General features: G+C 36.7%; 1 protein-coding gene and 1 long non-coding RNA gene across 2 annotated transcripts in view; one reads left to right on the plus strand and one right to left on the minus strand.

Annotated features, from left to right (window-relative positions):
• The window catches only part of Cntnap5 (contactin associated protein family member 5), an 852241-nt gene that overhangs the window by 320366 nt on the left and 510518 nt on the right, over positions 1–21357 (plus strand). The gene's annotated exons all lie outside the window — the stretch shown is intronic.
• Positions 7027–21357, minus strand: part of LOC150056538 (uncharacterized) — a 41178-nt gene continuing 26847 nt past the window's right edge. Inside the window, exons 2-3 of the long non-coding RNA XR_016537235.1 lie at positions 10423–10542; positions 7027–7065 (exon numbers count right to left, since the gene is read on the minus strand). This is a non-coding gene — a long non-coding RNA (uncharacterized LOC150056538). The remainder of the gene's footprint in view (positions 7066–10422; positions 10543–21357) is intronic.

Here is a 21357-nt window from a genome sequence, read left to right on the forward strand (position 1 = left end):
ATTTGTGATTATTATCTGCTTTGAGTCTCTTCTAGGAGAACAAGATAAATCAGGAAGCAGTGATATTTTTTTTTAACTGTTGGTAGGAGTAGACATGTAATAAACCACTACACAAGTTAAAACTAACTCATGTTCTTGTGACAAGTGATGGCAGGTAATGTTGCAAAACTTTGTGTCAACTGACCGGACTAGAGAAGCCATAAATCTTTTCTGAGTTGGTCTTGTAATTCTTTAATGACTTCCTAGATATCTTACCTTTTGAGTTTTGTCCTATCTGCATGGTAAGCCCCTGTCAGCTTGTTCACAAATGATATTCATTGGCTTGACGAATTATCTAGGCTCATGTTTCCCATAGCACATTTCTAAACATACTCTTCCATACTGTACACTGACAGATTCACCTGCTTCCTCAACATCTGTTTTGAGACTATGACAGCAGTTCTATGTTTAGTACATCTGAATCAAATCGCTTTCTCTCCAAATTTCCTTTTCTCTCAACCTTAGAAATCCCAGTGTAAGATACATCAATCCATACAGTAATCCCAAATATTCTTTTTAAAAATTGTGTTAGATCCTTCTTTGTCACCATGCACTAGAATTAACTCCAAATGGATCAAAGACCTGGAGGTAAAAGCTGACACACTGAAAACTTTACAAGAAGGAATAGGAGACACACTAGGCCTCCTCGGCACAGGTTGAAACTTTCTTAATAAGGACCAAAAATCACCACAAATCAGAAAAAGACTGGATAAGTGGGACTGTATTATACTGCAGAGCTTTTGTATGGCAAAGGACATACCAGTAAATTAATTAGGAAGCCTACAGAGTGGGAGATCTTCACCAACCAAACAACAGACAAAGGCTTCATATCTAAAATATACCAACAATTCAAAAAATTGAATCACTCCAAAACTAATCTCCAAAGTAACAACCATCCCATTAAAAAATGGGCCAAAGACTTAAAGAGACTCTTCTCTGAAGAAGAAACAAAAATGGCCTATAGACACATGAAGAAATGCTCAACATCTCTGGTCATAAAAGAAATGCAAATCAAAACAACTCTAAGGTTCCACCTCACTCCAGTTAGAATGGCCAGGATCAGGAAAACTAATAACAACAGATGCTGTAGGGGATGTGGCCAGGAGGGATCACTACTACATTGTTGGTGGGAGTGTAAACTCATTCAACCACTATTGAAAGCAGTATGGCAGTGCCTCAAAAGGCTAAACATAGAACTCCCCTATGACCCAGCAATTCCACTACTTGGCATTTACCCAACCATCTAGGGCATACTGAATCCACTAGCACAACAATGTTCATTGCAGCATTATTCACCATAGCAAAGACATGAAACCAACCTAGATGTCCCTCAGTTGATGAGTGGATCAACAAGTTGTGGTGTTTGTACACAATGGAATTCTATGCTGCTGTCAGAAAGAATGACATCGTCCCATTTGTTAGGAAATGGAAAGACTTAGAAAAAATCGTATTAAGTGAAGTAAGCCAGACTCAAAGGAACTTAGGCTCAATGGTTTCCCTCATTTGTCATAACCAGTAGAAACCTTGGGCTCTCCTAGCAGAGATCTGCAATAGAGCAAAACCTTGATACATAAGGCCATATAGTATGAAGCTAATTGAAAGGACCTCCAGGATATTGAAACAAAAGCCATATAATGAATGATTGTTGTCCTTAATGTACTATGTTATCTCTCATCTCCTTTGCTGTCCCTTGGGTATCTCATATTGTTACAGTACCTCACTTTGTTATCTGATATATTGAATTTATTTGTATTTGATTATTTGAAATTTGATAGGGAAGGGGGGAAAACCAAGATGGGGGGATGGGGGGAGGGTAAAGGGTACCAAGACATGTGAAAGGGTATCAATGTATGTGAATTAATGCACCTTCTATATGGCAAATATCATGTAACCCTTTTATTAATTACAATAAAAAATAAAAATAAAAATTGTTTTATTTTACCTTCTCAATTTTTAAGTAGTTGCATGAAGATATTTAGATTCATCCTGGTAGTTTGTATATACAATGTATGTTTTTATATTTCAAACACATTTTTATTATTATCTTTAGTTATACAAAGGAGGAATTCCTTTTCTTTTTCTCTTTCCTTTCCTTTATTTTATTTTTATTTTTTGCTAGTTCTGAGGCTTGAACTCAGAGCTTACACTGTCTTTGAACTTTCCTCAAAACTAACACTCTACCACTAAAGCCACAGCATCAGCTGTAGCTTTTCTGAGTATGGTAACAAGGATTGACCTAGGGCTTTGTTCATGCTAGTCAAGCACTCTAAGACTAGGCCACACTCCAGGCCCACAAAGGAGTTTCTGTATGTCTGTTCAATGTCATGCCTTTCATCATTCTGCTCTATCTCTCCCAATCCACCAACTTCTTTATTTTACTTGGATCCATTTTCATGTGTACACACACACACACACACACACACACACACACACACACACACGATAGTATGACCACAATTTACTACTCTTCTCTCTATTTCCAAACCTTTTACTTGTTTCTGATCTTATTTTCATATTTTATAACAGTCCACCAGCTGTAACTTCAAAAATATTTACAAACAAATCAAAAACTTTATGTTCTGGAAGTCCAGTATATGCTGTAACACTCAAAGCTGGCAATACCATACTGGGCATTTAAAACTATTAAGAAGTATAAGTAAGCTGAGTGCTAGTCGCTCAGGCCTGTAATCCTAGCCAATCAGGAGGCTGAGATATGAGGATTGCAATTCAAATCCAGCCTAGGCAGGAAACTCCATAAGACTTTCATCTCCAATTAAGTGGTGCTGTGGCTCAAGTAGCAGGGCACTAGCCTTGAGGTGAAGAGCTCAGGGATAGTGCCCGGGCCCAGAGATCAAACCCCAAGCCTCCCCCCACAAAAAAGTATAATTATGTTGCTATTATTACTACCAAACAACATAGTAACAACAAAAAGGTAAAGAACAATAACAAAGCAAAAACCAATTGAAAACCTGGATATGTGGTCATTTTGGAGTTTGGTAAATATTACTTACATTGAGATAATTTCATGTATGTGCACATCTGTCCAACTTACCCAAACGTGTTTGTTAAATGTATTTATTTTGATTATGTAAAATCCCTACTAATACATATTCTATAAACCTGCATATCTGTCACCTGTCTTTCACTTATCATTTACTTATTCATGTTTCATTTATCATGATGATCTATCTTTCTATCTATTTATCTATCTATCTAGTTATCTATGATTCCCCCAAATTTTCACCACCCTCATCACTGCTCATCCTGATCAACATTACTGTATATTCCTGCTTTTATCCTATAATTTCATGGGTTCTATTCTCAATCCAAAACTTGATCCATATATTTAAAGTTTAAATCAGATTGTGGTTAATCAGTGCTGTATAGTGAATAACTCCACAGAAATCTTGAAGTAGCAACAAAGACCTTACATCCTACGAAACTCTTCAATCCACGTCATTTGCAGAGATACTAGCTCATATCTTACTTCTCTTTCATTCTCGCTGCTCACATTGGGAAACTTGTTCCTGCATAATGTACTACCATTTCTGCTCCTGATTCACTTACTACTTGAGGTATTACCATGGCTTTTGCCATCCTTGTGGTACGTTCTCAAGCTGGAGGAACCCCTACATGTTTTCAGACTGTGAATCAAATCTATTTTGGCCTCGTGCCCACATAGGCTAGTCTTAGGTTATAGCCCCTAGAAAGAAAGAACCATATTGTCCTTTAGAGGTTCTCTTATGCTGAAAGAAATGCTAGAAGAGGATCTCAGATATGGTTTGATAGCTTCCTAAACAGCATCAGCAGAGGAAATGAGTGCTTCAGTCCTAGAATTGGGATGTAGGCCTCGGTATATATCTTCACTGAGGTTTCATTGTGTTGATGTCTAAGTCTGGGGAAACTGAGATGCAATGTCTCAGAAAAGAAATGCAAATTGTGAGTCTAGAGTGACACTTTAGTGGAGGCCTAACTCCCAGAGATAAAGATGTGTTTCAGATTGGGACTTAGCTTTATTAGCAGAGAGGAGAGCATTTGAACTGATGATCCTGGAGTGAAGTAACCTATATGTTGGGGAAGGAGGCTTGGCTTCTGTTTGTATCCATTTTCCCACTGTGTGATATGATGTGAGTTACTAGCCCTCTAGCTTGTATTTCCCATCTGAGAGCTGTATGTTGGCATAAATTGATTTCTGAAAGCCTTGGGGTTTAAAATGTACTCCGTCTGAACCATTGAAAAGATTTGGCTCCCTGATGTGTTGGAAAATTATTAAATTCACAAAACCTTCTAAAATCCTAACTCTTTTATTGTGGCTGTTTAATGACCTTTATTCAAAGTGCAATTACTTAGGGGAAAGGAATTGATTCTTGGAAGGAAACTAGCAGATAATTCCAAAATACACTTGCTGTTCTGTGTTGTGCATCTGAACAGATATTTGTTTATCATCAAATGAATAGCACATTTATGAAGAGAAACATAAGGATCATTCACACCCTATGCTGCTTGCATTGCACACATGTACTTAGAATTTATTAATATGGAATGATAGGTGAACAACTACCCCCCACCCACCCACCATGAGCATAGTTCTAAGCCAGGCATTGACAGCTAACAACTGGAATCCTAGCTAATCAGGAAGCTGATATCTGAGTATCATGGCTCAACTTCATCCTATTCAGGAAAGTTTATGAGATTCCTACCTCTATTTAACCAGCATAATGCCTGAAGGGAAGCTTTGGCACCAATGGTTGAGTTGCAGCTTTGAGTGAATAGCACCTAGGCCCTGAGCTCCAGCTTCATTACTGGTAAAATAAACAAGCAAATAGTATTACAAATACTTCCTAGACTTCCAGGCTAACCTATGCATAAAACTTTTCAACTTTTATAGAAAGTCAAAACAAATACTTCAATTTTTACAATACTGACAATACAAAAGAAAAACAGGAAGGGATAACCTTTAAATTAGCTTCAAAAATTGATTGCAATAAAGGACACCCAAAATGACATACAAAATAAAACTATACCTGAAAATCAGTTAAATTTGTCTTTACACAGTTACAAATTTCTTTGTAACAGATAGTGTGGATAAAATACATAAAGAGCTTCATACTCATAGATGTTTTCCAAAGAACAATTTGAGAATATCTATCAAAGTTGCATACTTATATACTGACCCATAAATTCCACTTCTAGAAAATTGTCTTAAATGTAAAATTCACATAAGCCAAGTTTTCTGAAAGAACAAAAGATTTTTAAACAAACGTCTTTCAGTGAAAGAGGAAAATATAAACAAAGATACCCAAAAGAAATGTATCTAAAACACTAAAGAGTGAAAACAAAACATTATATAGCCTATTGATAGTATAAATAAGAAAATGAGAATATATGTTTTATTATGTAGATTGATACTTTTGGAAAGCTACAGAAGAAACCATGCCTTGTCATTTGTAGGGAGAAAAGCTATATGGCTAGAAGCACAGTACTGCGGGCTAAATAGTTTCCCTGAGCTCTTCAGCTCAAGGCCACTGCTCTACCACTTCAAGCCACAGTGCCACTTCCAGCTTTTCTGTGTATGTGGTACCTATACTCAAACCCAGGGCTTTATGTATGCTAGGCAAGCACTCTATCACTAGTCACACTCCCGACCCAGGGTAAAATTTTTTTGAACACACAATCTATTCTTTTCGATGTTTTAGTCTTCTAAAACTGCTTTCCAGATTTTTCTTTTTCTTTTCAGTATCATGTTTTGTAATGAATGATTACCATATTTTCTTGATTTATTCATCCACTGAGCAGTATCTGAGCTGTTTTCATACTGTGGTTATGGTGAATGAAGTGATTATGGCTATGCAGGTGGCTGTATGGTATTCTAGTTTGTAATCTTTGGATAAATGCCCAGAAGTACAATTGTGGGATCGTCGGATAGTTTAGTTTTAGATATTTAGTTTTTTGAAGAACATTCATACTGTTTTCCATTCTGCTTTGTGGGGTGTGTGTGTGTGTGTGTGTCTGTGTGTGTGTGTGTGTCTGTGTGTGGTTAATTGAAGATAAGAGTTTTTCAAACTTTCCTAGCCTCTCCAAACTATGTTCGTCAGATCTCAGCCCTCCCTGAGTAGCTAGGATTACAGGTGTGAGCTGTATGGTCTGGCTCCATGGGCATTTTGTATACGGTGGACCTGCTGCAGGTACGGGTCTAACCCCTCCCACCCCCAGTTTGCAGATTCCCACCTATATCTCAGGGGGCATACAGAAGGTGCTCAATACATACATGCTGAGGGAAAAGATGGATGGAAGGTTCTTGTGTGTCTCTCAGTGTCTGCCTGAGGAAATGTAGATTCATTAGGCATTTTATACTTCTCTCCTTGTACACATTATGCATTGTCAGCCATCACTTCAGGCATATATAATAGGTTGCATCATACTTCTTATTAGCCTTGCCATGTTCATATTTCTGTTGAAGGATGTACTCCAACTACCTCCTCTAGGGAGACTTCCGGCTTCCACCAGCCATCCTGGCTTTACATTGCCCCACCCATATCCTCTCAGCCTGACTTTGGCCCCTACTCCCACCAGAAACAATTGAGCCTCCTTTTCAGGAGCTTCTGAGAGCCAGGACCCCCACACTTACCCTCCACCCATCAAAGCTTCCCCCACCCCTCTAGCCCTTTATTCACTAGAGGCCTGCCCAGGTGTCTTTGTAGCTGATTAGGGAGCATGATTGGACTCTACGTCCACTGTGGAATGCTGGTTCTGAATGTTTGAACATATTGAAATTACAGCAATGGTGCATGAAGGTTCCTGTATCACCCACGACTATGGCAGCAGTTGTTACTATTTGCATTCATTTTGATGGCCACTCTAATTGAAATGAGATGGAATCTGTGTTGTTTGGATTTTCATTTCCTCCATGACCATAGTTGTTGAGCATTTCTTCATGTGTCTGATGGCCATTTTTATTTCTTCTGAGAAGTATGATAGGCTCATAGAGATACAAGATAGATGTGAACTCTCATTTGTAGAAGCCAGCTAGAATTAAGCTAGAATTAATTTAGAAACAGGCACAATGAGGTGGCATGAATATAAGAAGGTATTTAAAGAGTCTACATATATACAAATGTATTTATCAATATACTATATATTCAGAGGAAAATTCAAAGGGTATGTTTTCTTAGTAAAGCTAACTCACAGTCTAACAAAATAACCACCAGGAAATGTGAACTCAAAAGTAGGAAAGATAGAAGGCGTGGGTAGACAAATAAAACAAGGAAGGGAGAGAATGCAGTCATAAAAATTAATGTGTAGGGGCCGGGAGTTTGGCCTAGTGGTTAAAGTGCTTGCCTAGCATGCACGAGGACCCGGTTCGATTCCTTGGTACCACATATATAGAAAAAAGCCAGAAGTGGTGCTAAGGCTCAAGTGGAAGAGCTCTAGCCTTGAGAAAGTCCAAGGACAGTGCTCAGGCCCTGAGCTCAAGGCCAGGACTGGCAAAAAAATAAATAAATAATGTGTATCCTAGGACACATTGGGACAGGACAAAAAACTTCCTTAATAAAGGTCCAGATGCACAACAAATTAAAGAAAGTTTTCACAAATGGGATTACATTAAACTGCAGAGCTTCTGTATGGCAAAGGGCATAGCTAGCAAGCTAAATAGAAAGTCCACAGAGTGGGAGAAGATCTTCACTGACAGACAAAGGCCTCATATCTAAAATATAACCACAGCTCAAGATAATAAATCACCGTAAAACAAATTCACAAAGCAACAGCCATCCCATTAAAAGGTGGACTAACGACTTAAAGGAAGACTTCTCTGGAGAGGAAATAAGAATGGCCTATAGACTTCTGAAGAAATGCTCTATATTTCTGGCCATACAAGAAATGCAAATCAAAACAACCTTGGGATTGTACCTCACTCCAGATGGAATGGCCATAAACAAGAAATCTAATAACAACAGATACTGGAGGGGAGGTGGCCAGGAGGGATCACTACTATACTGTTGATGGGAGTGCAAATTTCTTTTGCCCACTCTGGAAAACAGTATGGCATTTCCTCAAAAGACTAGATTCCCTTCTTGAATACTTGTTTGTTAACCATGTCATTTGAAATATGATATAAACAGCAATGTTAATAAATTCTTTAATAAAAACTAAAACCCAAAGCAAAAAAAAAATACTAAACACAGAGCTCCCCTATGACTAATTCTAGTTCTTGGCATTTACCCAAATGTCCAAAAGCAAGGCCATACTAAAGCTACTAGCACAATAATGTCATTGCAGTTTTATTTACCATAGCTAAGATATGGAATCAACTCAGATGCTCCTCTGTAGATGAATGGATCAGGATGTGGTACTTATATACAATGGAATTCTATGCTGCCATCAGAAAAAATGGTATTGCCCCATTTATAAGGAAATGGAAAGACCTGGAAAAAAATCATAGTAACTGAAGTGAGCCAGACTCAAAGGAGCATAGGCTTCAGGGTTTTTCTCATTTGTATTAATTAGTACACATCTAGGACTCCCCTAGCAGAGGATCACATTACCTCAAAACTTATGTACATGTGGTCATAAAGAATGAGATTAACGAATTAAACTCTAGGTTATGGAAACAAGAGGTCTATCTTTGTGATTGCTGTTCTTAATGTAATATGTAAAGTTACTACTTTTCTCTCTTTTTTTCCACTTATGGTTAATCTCATACCTGACATGCTCTATATACACTTATTTATTTTAAATAGAGAAGAGAAGGGGGGAATAAGATGATTGGGATGGGGAGGAGGGAGGGAAAAGGGAATAAAAATATGAGAAGGGGTATCAAGTTTCGAGGAGTAAGGTGTCTACTACCTGATGAATGTAACTGTATCCCCTCTGTACATTATCCTGATAGTAAAATACAATAAAAATTTAATGTGTATCTATCTGACAAAAATTAAGAAAATTGAGGGAAGGGAGGAATAAAATTATGAAGAATGGGAGAATATATTACAAAGGGATGAAAATGAACAAGATGTATAGTAGGGGGATCTGTTTATTAAATGGTAATTCATTTGTATAATGACTTAAATATAATAAAATATATTTAGAAACAAATTACTTTAGTATAAATAATATATCTTTAAAAATACCTCGGGGCGGGAGTTTGGCCTAGTGGTAGAGTGCTTGTCTAACATGCATGAAGACCTGGGTTCAATTCCTCGGTAACACATACATAGAAAAAAAAAGTCAGAAGTGGTGTGGCTCAAGTGGCAGAGCGCTAGACTTGAGAAAGCCCAAGGACAGTGCTCAGGCCCTGAGTACAAGCCCCAAGACTGGCATAAAAACAAAAATACATCTACAGTTGGAAGTTTAAAGAAGTATTGTAATCAAAAAAAAGGTGAAAAGACAGTTTTTGTGAAGAACTTGAAAGTAACTTGTCAGAATGAACCTGAAAGGTTTGGTCAGGATTCAGAGTTCTCTCCAGAGACCTGTGGAGTGGCAGGGGAATGTTTCTTGAAATGAAAGACAAGGAAGCTATCCCTTGCCAATTTATTTGTGTCAAAGTAGAAGGAGACTTCTAATTGAATACTCTTTAAATACTTTCTTGTATTTTCATGAGAAAAAAAAGCTTGGAAGTCTCTGTGCCTAATGAAAAGATAACTTGGGTAGCAATTGAGAGTTTCCATATCTAATTGCAGTCTACTATGTACTTTTAGTTGGACCATCTAATCTCATGGTTGTTAACTCGGCTATACATTGGATTGAACATGGAAACCTTTAAAAATCCATCTTGGGAGATGGATGAGGAAAGGGAAGCCTATCTTAGGTTTTTCAAAAAACAATTTACAAACAATAAAAAAGAGAAAAATATTCTTTATTTTAGCTTCTCAGATGCTATAATACAACAAAAAGATACATCTAAAATCTTCTTTTTCTATTATATATGTATGTATCTATACATATGTATATACTTTAAATACTTCTATAGTTTATAAGTATATATAATTATATATATATGTATAAAAGATATAGATAGTTGTATCTGTCATGCATATAATTATATATCTATATACCTATATAATTTCAGGTTTGTAAACTTTTCCAATTATGACTTGCAAGCATGACATGATATAACCAATGGAAAATGACCTGTGTTAATTTCACAAATACATTCCACAAATAGATAAGATTTTTTCTAGAGATTCTTCAACTGTCAGCACATTGGAAAGTGGTCATAAAATGGTGGATAAGCATATACCACCAGTGTGTATTCTTAGAATCTCTATTGAACAAATGTACAGAGGCCCTAATTTCCTATCTTGATCATAACCTCCATCTAACAAGGAAAGAAAATGACCTAAGGGAGAGAACATAGGTTTGATAGAAAGATATCAACTTGGTTACAACCTGCATGGTCTGAGATAAGTTTTATTAGTTCTGTGCTGGTGGCCAATTGCAGCTTTCTGTCTGGCTTCAGTTTCTTCTGGTACAAGGTGGCCATTATAATACTTGCACCTGGCAAGATTACTAGGGGAAAATAGAGAGAATTCAGTTACTCAGTTTTCACTGTAATTAGTGACTATTCAGAATAAATCATGTAAGTAATCACAGAGAGTCTGCAATTAATATTCTGAGGAGAAAATAATACAGTAGGGTTGAGAATAAATTGGATTCAAACACCATAAGATGAAAAATATTCCATAGAGGAGTAGTAAGACTGGAGACACAAGGCACACACTCTGGTATTGGAAGTCAACCAGAGACCCTCTGTAAAGCATCAACAAAAAAACAAATGAACACACAAAATCAACAAAACAGTACTGGTCTCTAGAACATGAGAGTCAAGCAAAATGAATGAGAAATGTTTGTGACTGGATGAAATTAAAGCTAGGATGGTTTGTAGCCTGCTGTCTGGAGGAAAAAGCTGGCAAAGGCAGAGACACTCAAGAAAACTTACTTCTAGGATTTATCAGCTGCAGTGATTGCTTGCAACTTTTCCATTCTGGTTGAGACTTAGAAGAGACACACAGGTTGTTTGCATCTCCTGCCTGCCACTGCAGGATCAGGGAGGGGTTCACAAAGATCAACTATACAGTGCCTCCTCATGGCTACAGTGTGCATTTGCATCACGGTATGGTTATCTGGGATCATGATGAGTCCATTGCTGCTCTGGCTGCAGCAGGACTCAATGTTTTAATCCCTCCATGGGGATTCAGGGAGGGAAGCATCTTTTCCTCTATCCATCTCGAACCCATTGGAACATTCTGAATGACCTGGATATGCAGACAAACACGAGTTTTGCTTTGTGTAAGTAAGATTAAGACTGGATGGTTAAGCAATAGAGCGGTAAAATGAGTGAGTTATGATAATGATAAACTGAGTAAGACTTAGCAAGATCTGCTTGTTCAGATATTTCCATATATCTCCGTGTCCTAAGAAATAACAATCCTCCTGTTTTCTGGGTATGGACAAATGACAGTCACATGACTCACATATGAAGGGAGGATGAAAATAACTTTCCTGATTCCACTGTTTTCTCAAATTCTTTTAAGTTCTATGGTAGCAAATCCTGAACCCCATCAGATGTAGGAACTACTCATTTGCTCTGACATCTGCAATACTTTTAGAAATGCCTGTCTACCAAAAAATGAAATAATAAATACAATCGCTAGTTGTAGTAGCTAGAGTTTATTATATATTATTATTACTTATTAGTAATCATTAGTATCATTTTATTATGTAATATATGCTATATATAACATTTAATGCCATGTTATATATCATAAATTTTAGGTAATATAATTTACCTAATAGATTCCCTTTGAAAATTATATTACCACAGGTTCAACTGTAGTCAATAAATGTTTCATTATCAAGTCAGTTTGGGGCCATTTTTCTAAAAGCAACATTTTTTTTTGCAAGTCCTGGGCTTGAACTCTGAGCCTGAGCAATGTCCTTGGGTTTTCTCAAGGCTAGCGCTCTAACACTTGAGCCACAGCACCAATTCTGGCTTTATTTATTTATTTATTTATTTATTTATTTATTTATTTATTTATAATATATGTGGTACTAAAGAATCAAACTTGGGCCTTTGTGCATCCTAGGCAAATACTTTACCACTAGGCAAAACTCCCTGCCTTAAAAGTAGCTTATTTTATTTTTTTGCCAGTCCTGGGCCTTGAACTCAGGGCAAGCACTCTACCACTAGGCTAAACTCCCGGCCCCAATTTTTTTAAGCACAGAAATTCTTGTGGATTTCACATATTGGCAAGTGCTTGGAATCAGGTCAGAACTGAGAGATAAATTGTGTTTCCCATCATTGTAGACTCTTGTAACAAAATAGTGATAAATTTTCAGTAACTAGTATCAACGTTAAGTAACACTATAAGTAGAGGCAGATATAAAGGGATCTTATGACACATTGCAGTTCTCAGCCTGTAGTGAGGACAGAAGAAGCAGGGTCTATACACTATCCCACTATCAGTGAGGTTCAGTGGGGCAGAGATCAGTCATAAGCAGGAATGTCATATTTTCAAATCATACTGTAAAAAGAATTGCTGTTTTATTTTTGGAGCCAAGTTTTTCTGCTTTAGAAACCATCCTAAAACACAAATTTCGTGTTACCCATGGGCAGTCCCTTTCTGCTATAAAGGAATTGTACTTAGTGTGAATCTAGACTGATGGAAAGTAGCAGGAATAGTAGCAAAAAAGTTATAATCCCGATAGTATCATAAAACAATTCAATTAAATAGCGTTTAGCTTTTCCTGCTATGAACTTAGTAATATGTAAAGTATTATATTTTCTTTTGTTTTAATTAGTTCCAGTTGCTGGTTTCTGTTGCTGTAGATAAAATTACTAACTGGTGCATTCCCTAAGAATAAATAATGATATTCAGAAACAGAATGAAAAAAAAAACTATGTCCAAATGAATTATTTTCTTAAGAAAACTAATGAAGCCTGAATAAAGCATTACAAGGAGTAGATATGCTACTGTCTGGAGTTTTATACATCTAACGATTCAAATTCATTTGGAAAACTTGGCATATATGTAAAATAAAAAGATAGCAGAAATAGTATCTTTGAGGAGACCAGAAATAGTATCTTTGAGGGGACCGATTATTATCCACAATGAAGACAAGGATGTCATGATGTGGACTGAGCTGGTGGAGATAAAAGTTACCTCTGTGATAAGGGAGTAACAGTGTTTGTAACATTAGTGCAGAATCCCAGCTGAGAGTGGAACACTTGACAAATGTTTGATTTGCCTCCCAGATGACCTCGGAACACAGAGACTAGGATGAAGAAAACTGTCAGTCCTTGTCCACAACAAAATACTGCTTTATAAATAAGAAACAAAGGGGAATTCAGGAAAGCACCGGATGCTAGAATACTCAAAGTGAACACAGTTCTCTTTCCCACAATGGAAAAATATAAAAGACATGTTGAGAAAGTAAAGAGACTATGTAAAATGAAATATGATTTTAAAATGATCAGCAATTATTATGACAAATAACTTGATAGGAAGAAATTAAATTACTAGCAGCCTGATATGTTGACACATAAATCCAGATTTTAGCAAGACATCTACAAACTTAGGTTTAAAAGATGTAAAAACATTAACTAGAAGCTGAATCCCAGAAACAATTGAGGTTTTCTAGAAGTACTAAAAAGTAAGAAAAAACTAACACTCTCATTTATAGTAAATATATTTTTAATTATATTAGTAATAATGAAATCTCACTTGTAGTGATTTATTTTAAGAGATGATTATAAATAGTTGGACCAAAATTTTTGTACAAAGTGTTAAAATGTGGCTATTTTGGGCATGATTATAGTATATTATAATCAAAGAGAAGAGATAATAAAAATTCAGTTTTAAAAGATTTAATGAACATGGAGCTATCCACTATTCTCATATAAAAGCTGTATTTATAAATAATTGTGAAAGTGATGTCATTCTCCAGATATTATGTAGGTGAATATCATAAGACACATTAGTATGCTTGGAAAGTAATCGCAATTTAGTGTTCATGTGAATTAAGGCTGGCATTTATTTCTAGTGGTAAGATTATGAGATGATGTTTTTTACATATTAAGTTTCAATAGACAATACTAGTCTTAGGTAAAAGAAAAATGCTAAATTGTGAATATAAATAAAATTTAAATTACATATTATAGCAAACAATTCTATTCAAATGATTACACCTGGACTTGATTAAACTTCGGTTTAAACATTCACACAGTGATAACAAAGGAAGATGTTCTTAGGAGAGGATTACATAGGCTAAATTGATTTGTACATAAGATCATTTAAAAATAATGCTTATCGAAATGAAACCAAGTAATAGAAGAGGTTTATTGCTTATTATATTATTTGTGGTTCTCTTCCTCCTCCTCCTCCTCTCCCTCCTCCTCTCCCTCCTCCTCTGCCTCCTCCTCTCTCTTCGACTCCCTCTTCGACTCCCTCTTCTCCTTCTTCTCCTTCTTCTCCTTCTTCTCCTTCTTCTCCTTCTTCTCCTTCTTCTTCTTCTTCTTCTTCTTCCTCTTCCTCTTCCTCTTCTTCTTCTTCTTCTTCTTCTTCTTCTTCTTCTTCTTCTTCTTCTTCTTCTTCTTCTTCTTCTCCTCCTCCTCCTCCTCCTCCTCCTCCTCCTCCTCCTCCTCCTCCTCCTCCACCTTCTTCTTCTTCTTCTTCTTCTTCTTCTTCTTCTTCTTCTTCTTCTTCTTCTTCTTCTTCTTCTTCTTTTCTTCCCTTCTATCCTTTTTGGCTTATTCCCTTCTTTTGACCTTTTTTTTCTCTACCCTTTGTATATAAATTTAACTGACTTGGGCATGGGAAGGGGCAGCACAGAAATGATGGGACAAAGGGGTTACCAACAGCAGTGAGATCCACTGGACACTATTGTAAATGAACTATATAGCTTTGGAGGAGGGATGTTGAGAGGAGAAAACCTGGGAGAGAATGAGGGAGTGGGTGAAAACGGTCAAAAGGAACGTACTTACTAACTCATTTAATTTAACCCCTCTAGATAACACCCTTTATTTAACAATAAAATCTAAATAAAAATAGTATATTAGTACTACATTGAATAATTACATTTTGTTTAACTATTAACTAGCTCATTACACATTTTTTAAAATGATTTTTTCTTAGAAAGGCAAAATTTACTTCTGCACAGAAAAATGTGCTATCAGCCAAGAATCTAGCAAGAGATCAAACAGAGCAGGCAGTCTGATCATGTATTTACACCTAAGGCAGCAGGCCCTGCCCTTCTACTCAGATTGGTTGAGCTCAGGTTCACAGTCTGCTTGTGACTGGCTAATCTAAACAGAGTGAAATGTATTTACATAAGGTGATTTTGAAGAAAGTTTAACAGTTCACAAGTAATCACAAAATATATCTGTACCCTCTGCAATTCCCTGAAAATTCTGAGGTTTGGTAATTCTATCTTGAAAATAAAAAGGTTGGAGACAAAACCTTATATTTTACAAATCCTTTCTTATCCCAAAGCAGGTCCTCTCTCCCTTAATAAGAGCCAATCTACCAGATGTAAGCAGGAAGATTTAAGCTGTATCCTTCCTTAGGAAAGATAGTTTTCTCTCAATTTCGCTCTCTTTTATTTTCTATTCTTCCCATCGATCCCTTTTAAATTAGTCTCCATGTAAATTACCCCACGACACCCCATTATGACATTGTGCTAATGACAACAAGGGACATTAGAGGCAAAGTTAAATTCAACCATCCATCTCTGAAATTTCCACTAATGATCTCATCCAGGTTGCCTTATTGAAAATGAAAGGACAACTCACCATACCACCGTGTCCAAGTTAGGACACATACATACCTTTTCCCTGATAGAACAACATCAGGAACCATGCAATTTTCCTATGCCACCTGACCAGTGGTTTTCATTTTTTCTGGCCTTAATTTCATAAGAAACTCCTCATTGAATCCTGAGGGCATCTATGGAGGTCAAATTGAAGAGAGTTGCAGTTTTTGAAATGCCAGCTTGACAGGGAGAGCCAGTTGAACCAAAGACAGGTTCTGTTCCTTTCAACGAGAAGTGCCTCAAGACAAAGCCCTCCATAATACCATTAGACATTGGCTCTATCCATGATGAGAACAGATGCCTTAATCAAAGAACTACTTTCACTATATTGAGGTAGACTGCCCAGGTACTCAACTTCTCCACCTCTGCCTTGGAAAGACACAGAGGTTAATTCATTATATTTTATAAATAAAAAGATGAAAATAAAATAAAATGATTTAAGAAGAAAGATCATATTCTTATAATAAGTACCCACAAAGTAGCTGTGGTAACATTTTCTACAAACATAATATCTCAACTATAATATTATTTTACCTTTGGCCAGGTTTCAATACAATGGTTAATAAAGAGTTTCATTTCAAATTGTAGGAACATCCTCAGAGAATTCTGGTTGCTCTAAATGAGCATATTGCTCCTCATGCATGTCTACAGGCATTTTACAACTCTGAATGTGGAGGACACCAACCAAAGGAGACTCAATAATATTATCTCCAGGGATTGATGCAGAAATGCTAGAACACAGAAAATACACAGAAGTTCTAATTTCCCATAAATTACAGATATTGAGCTATAGAAAGTATCCCAGACAAAATTATAGAATAATTTATTAAATGATTTATTTAGGCCTAGTAGGACATATTGCTTTGTATGAACTAATAAGTTGACAGATAAAATACATTAGACCTCAAAGAGAAATAGAAACAGCTAGCAGCCAGATCTTAGTTTCTGCACTCATTCTTCCTGGAAAAAACTAGGAAGATGTGGCTGACATCCAATCTGAGATAAGGAGAGCTTAAGATTACCTTTGATGACCTTGCAACTTCCTTTGACAGATACACTCAAAATAAAAATAAGAGAGACTATTGATGCAAAACTTCTCAACAAAATACTAGCCAACCTTCTACAGTAACTCATCAAAAAATTATGCGTTTGACAAGATCCAACACCCTTTATGCTAAAAGCTGTAGAGAAACTAGGAATCCATGGAACTTTCCTCAGTATAATAAAGGCTGTGTATGACAAACCCACAGCTAACATTATACTTAATGGCAAAAAGCTAAAGCCATTCCCTCTAAAATCAGGAATGAGACAAGGATACCCACTCTCTCCACTCCTCTTTAACACAGGATTAGAATTCCTAACCAGAGCAATATGACAAGAAGCAAGCATAAAGGGGATCCAGATAGGGAAAGAGGATATGAAACTTTCCCTCTTTATAGATAACATGATTCTGTATTTAAAGAACCCTATAGACTCCACTCCCAAGCTTCTTGAGCTGATTCAAAACTTTGGCAAGATAGCAGGGTATAACATTAACCCTCAAAAATCAGCTGCCTTACTATATACTGACAATGAGAGGACTGAGGCAACAATCAGGAAAGCAACTCCTTTTGCAATAGCCTCAAAGAAAATAAAGTACCTAGCAATTAACTAAGAATGTAAAGGAAATTTTTAATGAAAACTTTAAAACCCTGAAAAAAGGAAATTAAAGCAAAACTGAGGAAATAGAAAAACCTCCCATGCTCCTGGGTTGGAAGAATTAACATCATGAAAATGGCAATCTTGCCATGGGCTATCTACAAATTCAACGCAATACCCATCCATATAGCAATGTCATTCTTCAAAGCAATAGGATAGGCAATCCAAAATATCATATGGAATAGCAAAAACAATTCTTACCAGAAAGAACAGCGCAGGAGGAATTTCAATACCAAACTTTAGATTCTATAGACTCTATTACAGAGTTACAGTGACCAAAACAGCTTGGTTCTGGCGTAAGAACAGGCCTGAAGACCAATGGAATAGAACTGAGGACCCAGATATTAACCCACAGACCTATGGCCACCTAATCTTTGATAAGGGAGCCAAAAACATAGAATGGAAGAAAGACAGCCTCTTCAACAAGTGGTGCTGGCAGAACTGGTTAAGCACCTGCAAAAAAAAACCTAAAGTTGGATCCTTCTTTGTCACCCTGCACCAGGATTAACTTCAAATGGATCAAAGACCTCGAGGTAAGAGCAGGTACACAGAAAACTTTACAAGAAGGAATAGGAGATACACTAGGTCTCCTTGGCACAGGTCGAAACTTTCTTAATAAGGACCAAGAAACACAACAAATCAGAGAAAGTCTGGATAAGTGGAACTACATTAAACTGCAAACCTTCTGTATGGCAAAGAACATACCTAGAAAATTAACTAAAAAGCCTACAGAGTGGGAGAAGATCTTCAGTATCCATACAATGGACAAAGGCCTCATAGCTAAAAAAATATCAACAGCTCAAAAAATTGAATCACTCCAAAACTAATCTCCAAAGAAACAACCATCCCATTAATTTGCAATAGAGCAAAACCTAGATCCATAAGGCCATATCTAAGATGCTAAATGAAAGGACCTCTAGGAGAAACAAAAGCCATATAATGTGATTGTTGTGCGTAATGTACTCTCATCTCTTTTGCTGTCCCTTGGTTATCTCACATTGTTACAGTATCTCACTTGTTATCTGATATATTGGATATATTTGTATTTGGTTATTTAAAATTGGATAGGGAATGGGGGAAAACAAGATGAGAGGTGGGGATGGGGGGGAGGGAAATGGGGACCAAGACATGAGAAAGGGTATCAATGTATGTGAATTAATGCACTTTCTATCTGGCAAATATAATGTAACCCTTCTATTAATTACAATAAAAATATATGAAAAAAAGGTAGGCCAAAGACTTAAAGAGAGTCTTCTCTGAAGAAGAAATATGAATGGCCTACAGAAGAAATGCTTGATATCTCTGCCCATAAAAGAAATGCAAATCTACACAACTCTAAGATTCCACCTCACTCCAGTTAGAATAGCCAGGATCAAGAAATCAAATAACATCTGATGCTGGAGGTAAGTGGCCAGGAGGGATCTCTACTACATTGTTGGTGGGAGTGCAAACTCGTTCAACCACTATGGAAAGCAGTATGGTAGTTCCTCAAAAGGCTAAACATAGAACTCCCCTATGACCCAGCAATTCCACTACTTCTCATTTACCCAATCATCCAGAAACAAAGACATACTAAATCCACCAGCACAACAATGTTCATTGCAGCACTATTTACCATAGCAAAGATATGGAACCAACTCAGATGCCCTTCAGTTGATGAGTGGATAAACAAGATGTGGTATTTATACACATGGAGTTCTATGCTGCTGTCAGAAAGAACGCCATGACCCCATTTGTAAGGAGATGGAAAGACTTAGACAAAATCAATTAAGTGAAGTTAGCCAGACTCAAATAAACATAGGCTCAATGGTTTCCCTCATTTGTCATAATCAGTAGAAACCTTGGGCTCTCCTAGCAGAAATTTACAATAGAACAAAATGTAGATTCATAAGGCCTTATAGTATGACACTAAATGAAAGGACATCCAGGTTATAGAAACAAAGGCCATATAATGAGTGACTTTTGTCCTTAATGTACTATGTTATCTCTGATCTCTTTTGCTGTCCCTTGGTTAACTCATATTGTTACAGTATTTCTCCTGCTTATCTGATATATTGTGTATATTCGTATTTGGTTATTTGAAGTCCGATAGGGAAGAGAAGAAAACAAAATGTTGGCTGGGGAGAGGGAATGCGACCAAGACACAGAAAGGGTGTCATTGAATGTGAATAATACACCATCTATCTGGTGAATATAATGTAACCCGTCTATTAATTACAATAAAAATATTGGAGAAAAAATAAGAGACTTAAAAAATGAAAAGAACATATTAAAACGACACAAGATTCAACCAAAAAAGTGCAAAAAGTTTGAATAAATAAATCCAACTCAGACACATTTTATTTTATTTTGCCAATCCTGAGCCTTGAACTCAGGCCTGAGCACTCACTGTCCTTGAGCTTTCACAAGGCTAGAGATGTACAACTTGAGCTACAGTACCACTTCTAGCTTTTTTTAATATATGTGGTACTGAGGAATTGAACCCAGTCTTCATGCATGCTAGGAAAGTACTCTACCTCTAGGTGCAACTACCAGCCCCCAGATTTATTTTATAGACCATAGGCCATTGATAAACGTAAACATTAGTATAACCCTAGTGGTGTTAAATAATGGAACACACACAACTGATAAAAAAATTATCATAAGGAAGAGTTGTTCTTGCAGAAAAATGTAATCAGTAAAACAAGAATTAGTGAAAAAATAGGAAATTACTGAAATGGGTAGGGTGGGATCAGGCAAAGGGAATAGAAAAATGAAGAGAATGGGGGGTCCAGTTAAGAATTCAATGTATATTCTACAGAATTTAAAAGTGTGAAGGAAGGGGCGAGTGGTGGAGGAACCAGAAAGAATGTTTTTGGAGTGATAGTGATCAAGAAATATTGTGTTCATAAACTTCTTGGTGAAATGGCATCTCCTTTGTACCACTATTTCCAGATAAGAAAAACTGGAAATTGTATTGCGATCTCCCCAGTGTCATAAGTTTTGTAGAGAAGACTTACTCTATAGAATAAAATGAATGAGTGTAAATAATAGGACTGACAAGGGGTTATAAAGTGGGAAAGGAGCTCTTTGCAACAATCACTTGATCACTATGAAGTGATTCTTTAATTCTATACAAAGAGAAAGTAGCCATCTCACAAGTAAAAGAACCAGAAGCCCTCATATGGTAGTAACAAAGCACACCAGCATCCCGACATACACTGCTAACATGACACTCTGAGGACACAGTGTCACTCTGGTATTTTTAAATAGATAGCCAAGCTCAATGTCATCATTAAAAACTCTCAGATGGATCAAGACTTGGGGCCATTATACAAAACATCAATTCAGTAAGTGTTCTGTATACCTGAAAATCACGAAGAGCAACAAAAGCTGTCTTAGAGTCACAGATTGCAGACACAGGCACAAGGTAATGACCAGTGGATCCTGTATAGGACTGTGGAACAGAGAAGACACGATGATTCAGAAACTGCTAAAGTACAAATACTGAGTAAAAGGCTAATGGAAATACATTTAAGTGCTATCGTGTGAGTCATCTTGGTGCTAAAATTACGCAGGATTCTAACACCAAAGAAGGTTGGGTCAATGGTATAGACACTGTTCCTGTTCCATTTGTGCAAATTTTTCAACATCTACAATTATTTCAACCTAAAAAGTTAAAAAAAGTAGCACATTCCAGATTAACATGCTCTCTGGTCTCCTGGGAAACAAAGCAAAAAAGATATTGAATAGTGACACCAGTGAACTCAACACTATAGCCTAAACACACTACAAATGCTTTAGTGAGAGCTTCACTCTGGAAAAAAATAACGTCCT

Source organism: Megascapheus bottae, chromosome 12, assembly GCF_031878675.1.
Source record: "Megascapheus bottae isolate mThoBot1 chromosome 12, mThoBot2.hap1, whole genome shotgun sequence".
In the NCBI taxonomy this organism is placed as follows: domain Eukaryota; kingdom Metazoa; phylum Chordata; class Mammalia; order Rodentia; family Geomyidae; genus Megascapheus; species Megascapheus bottae.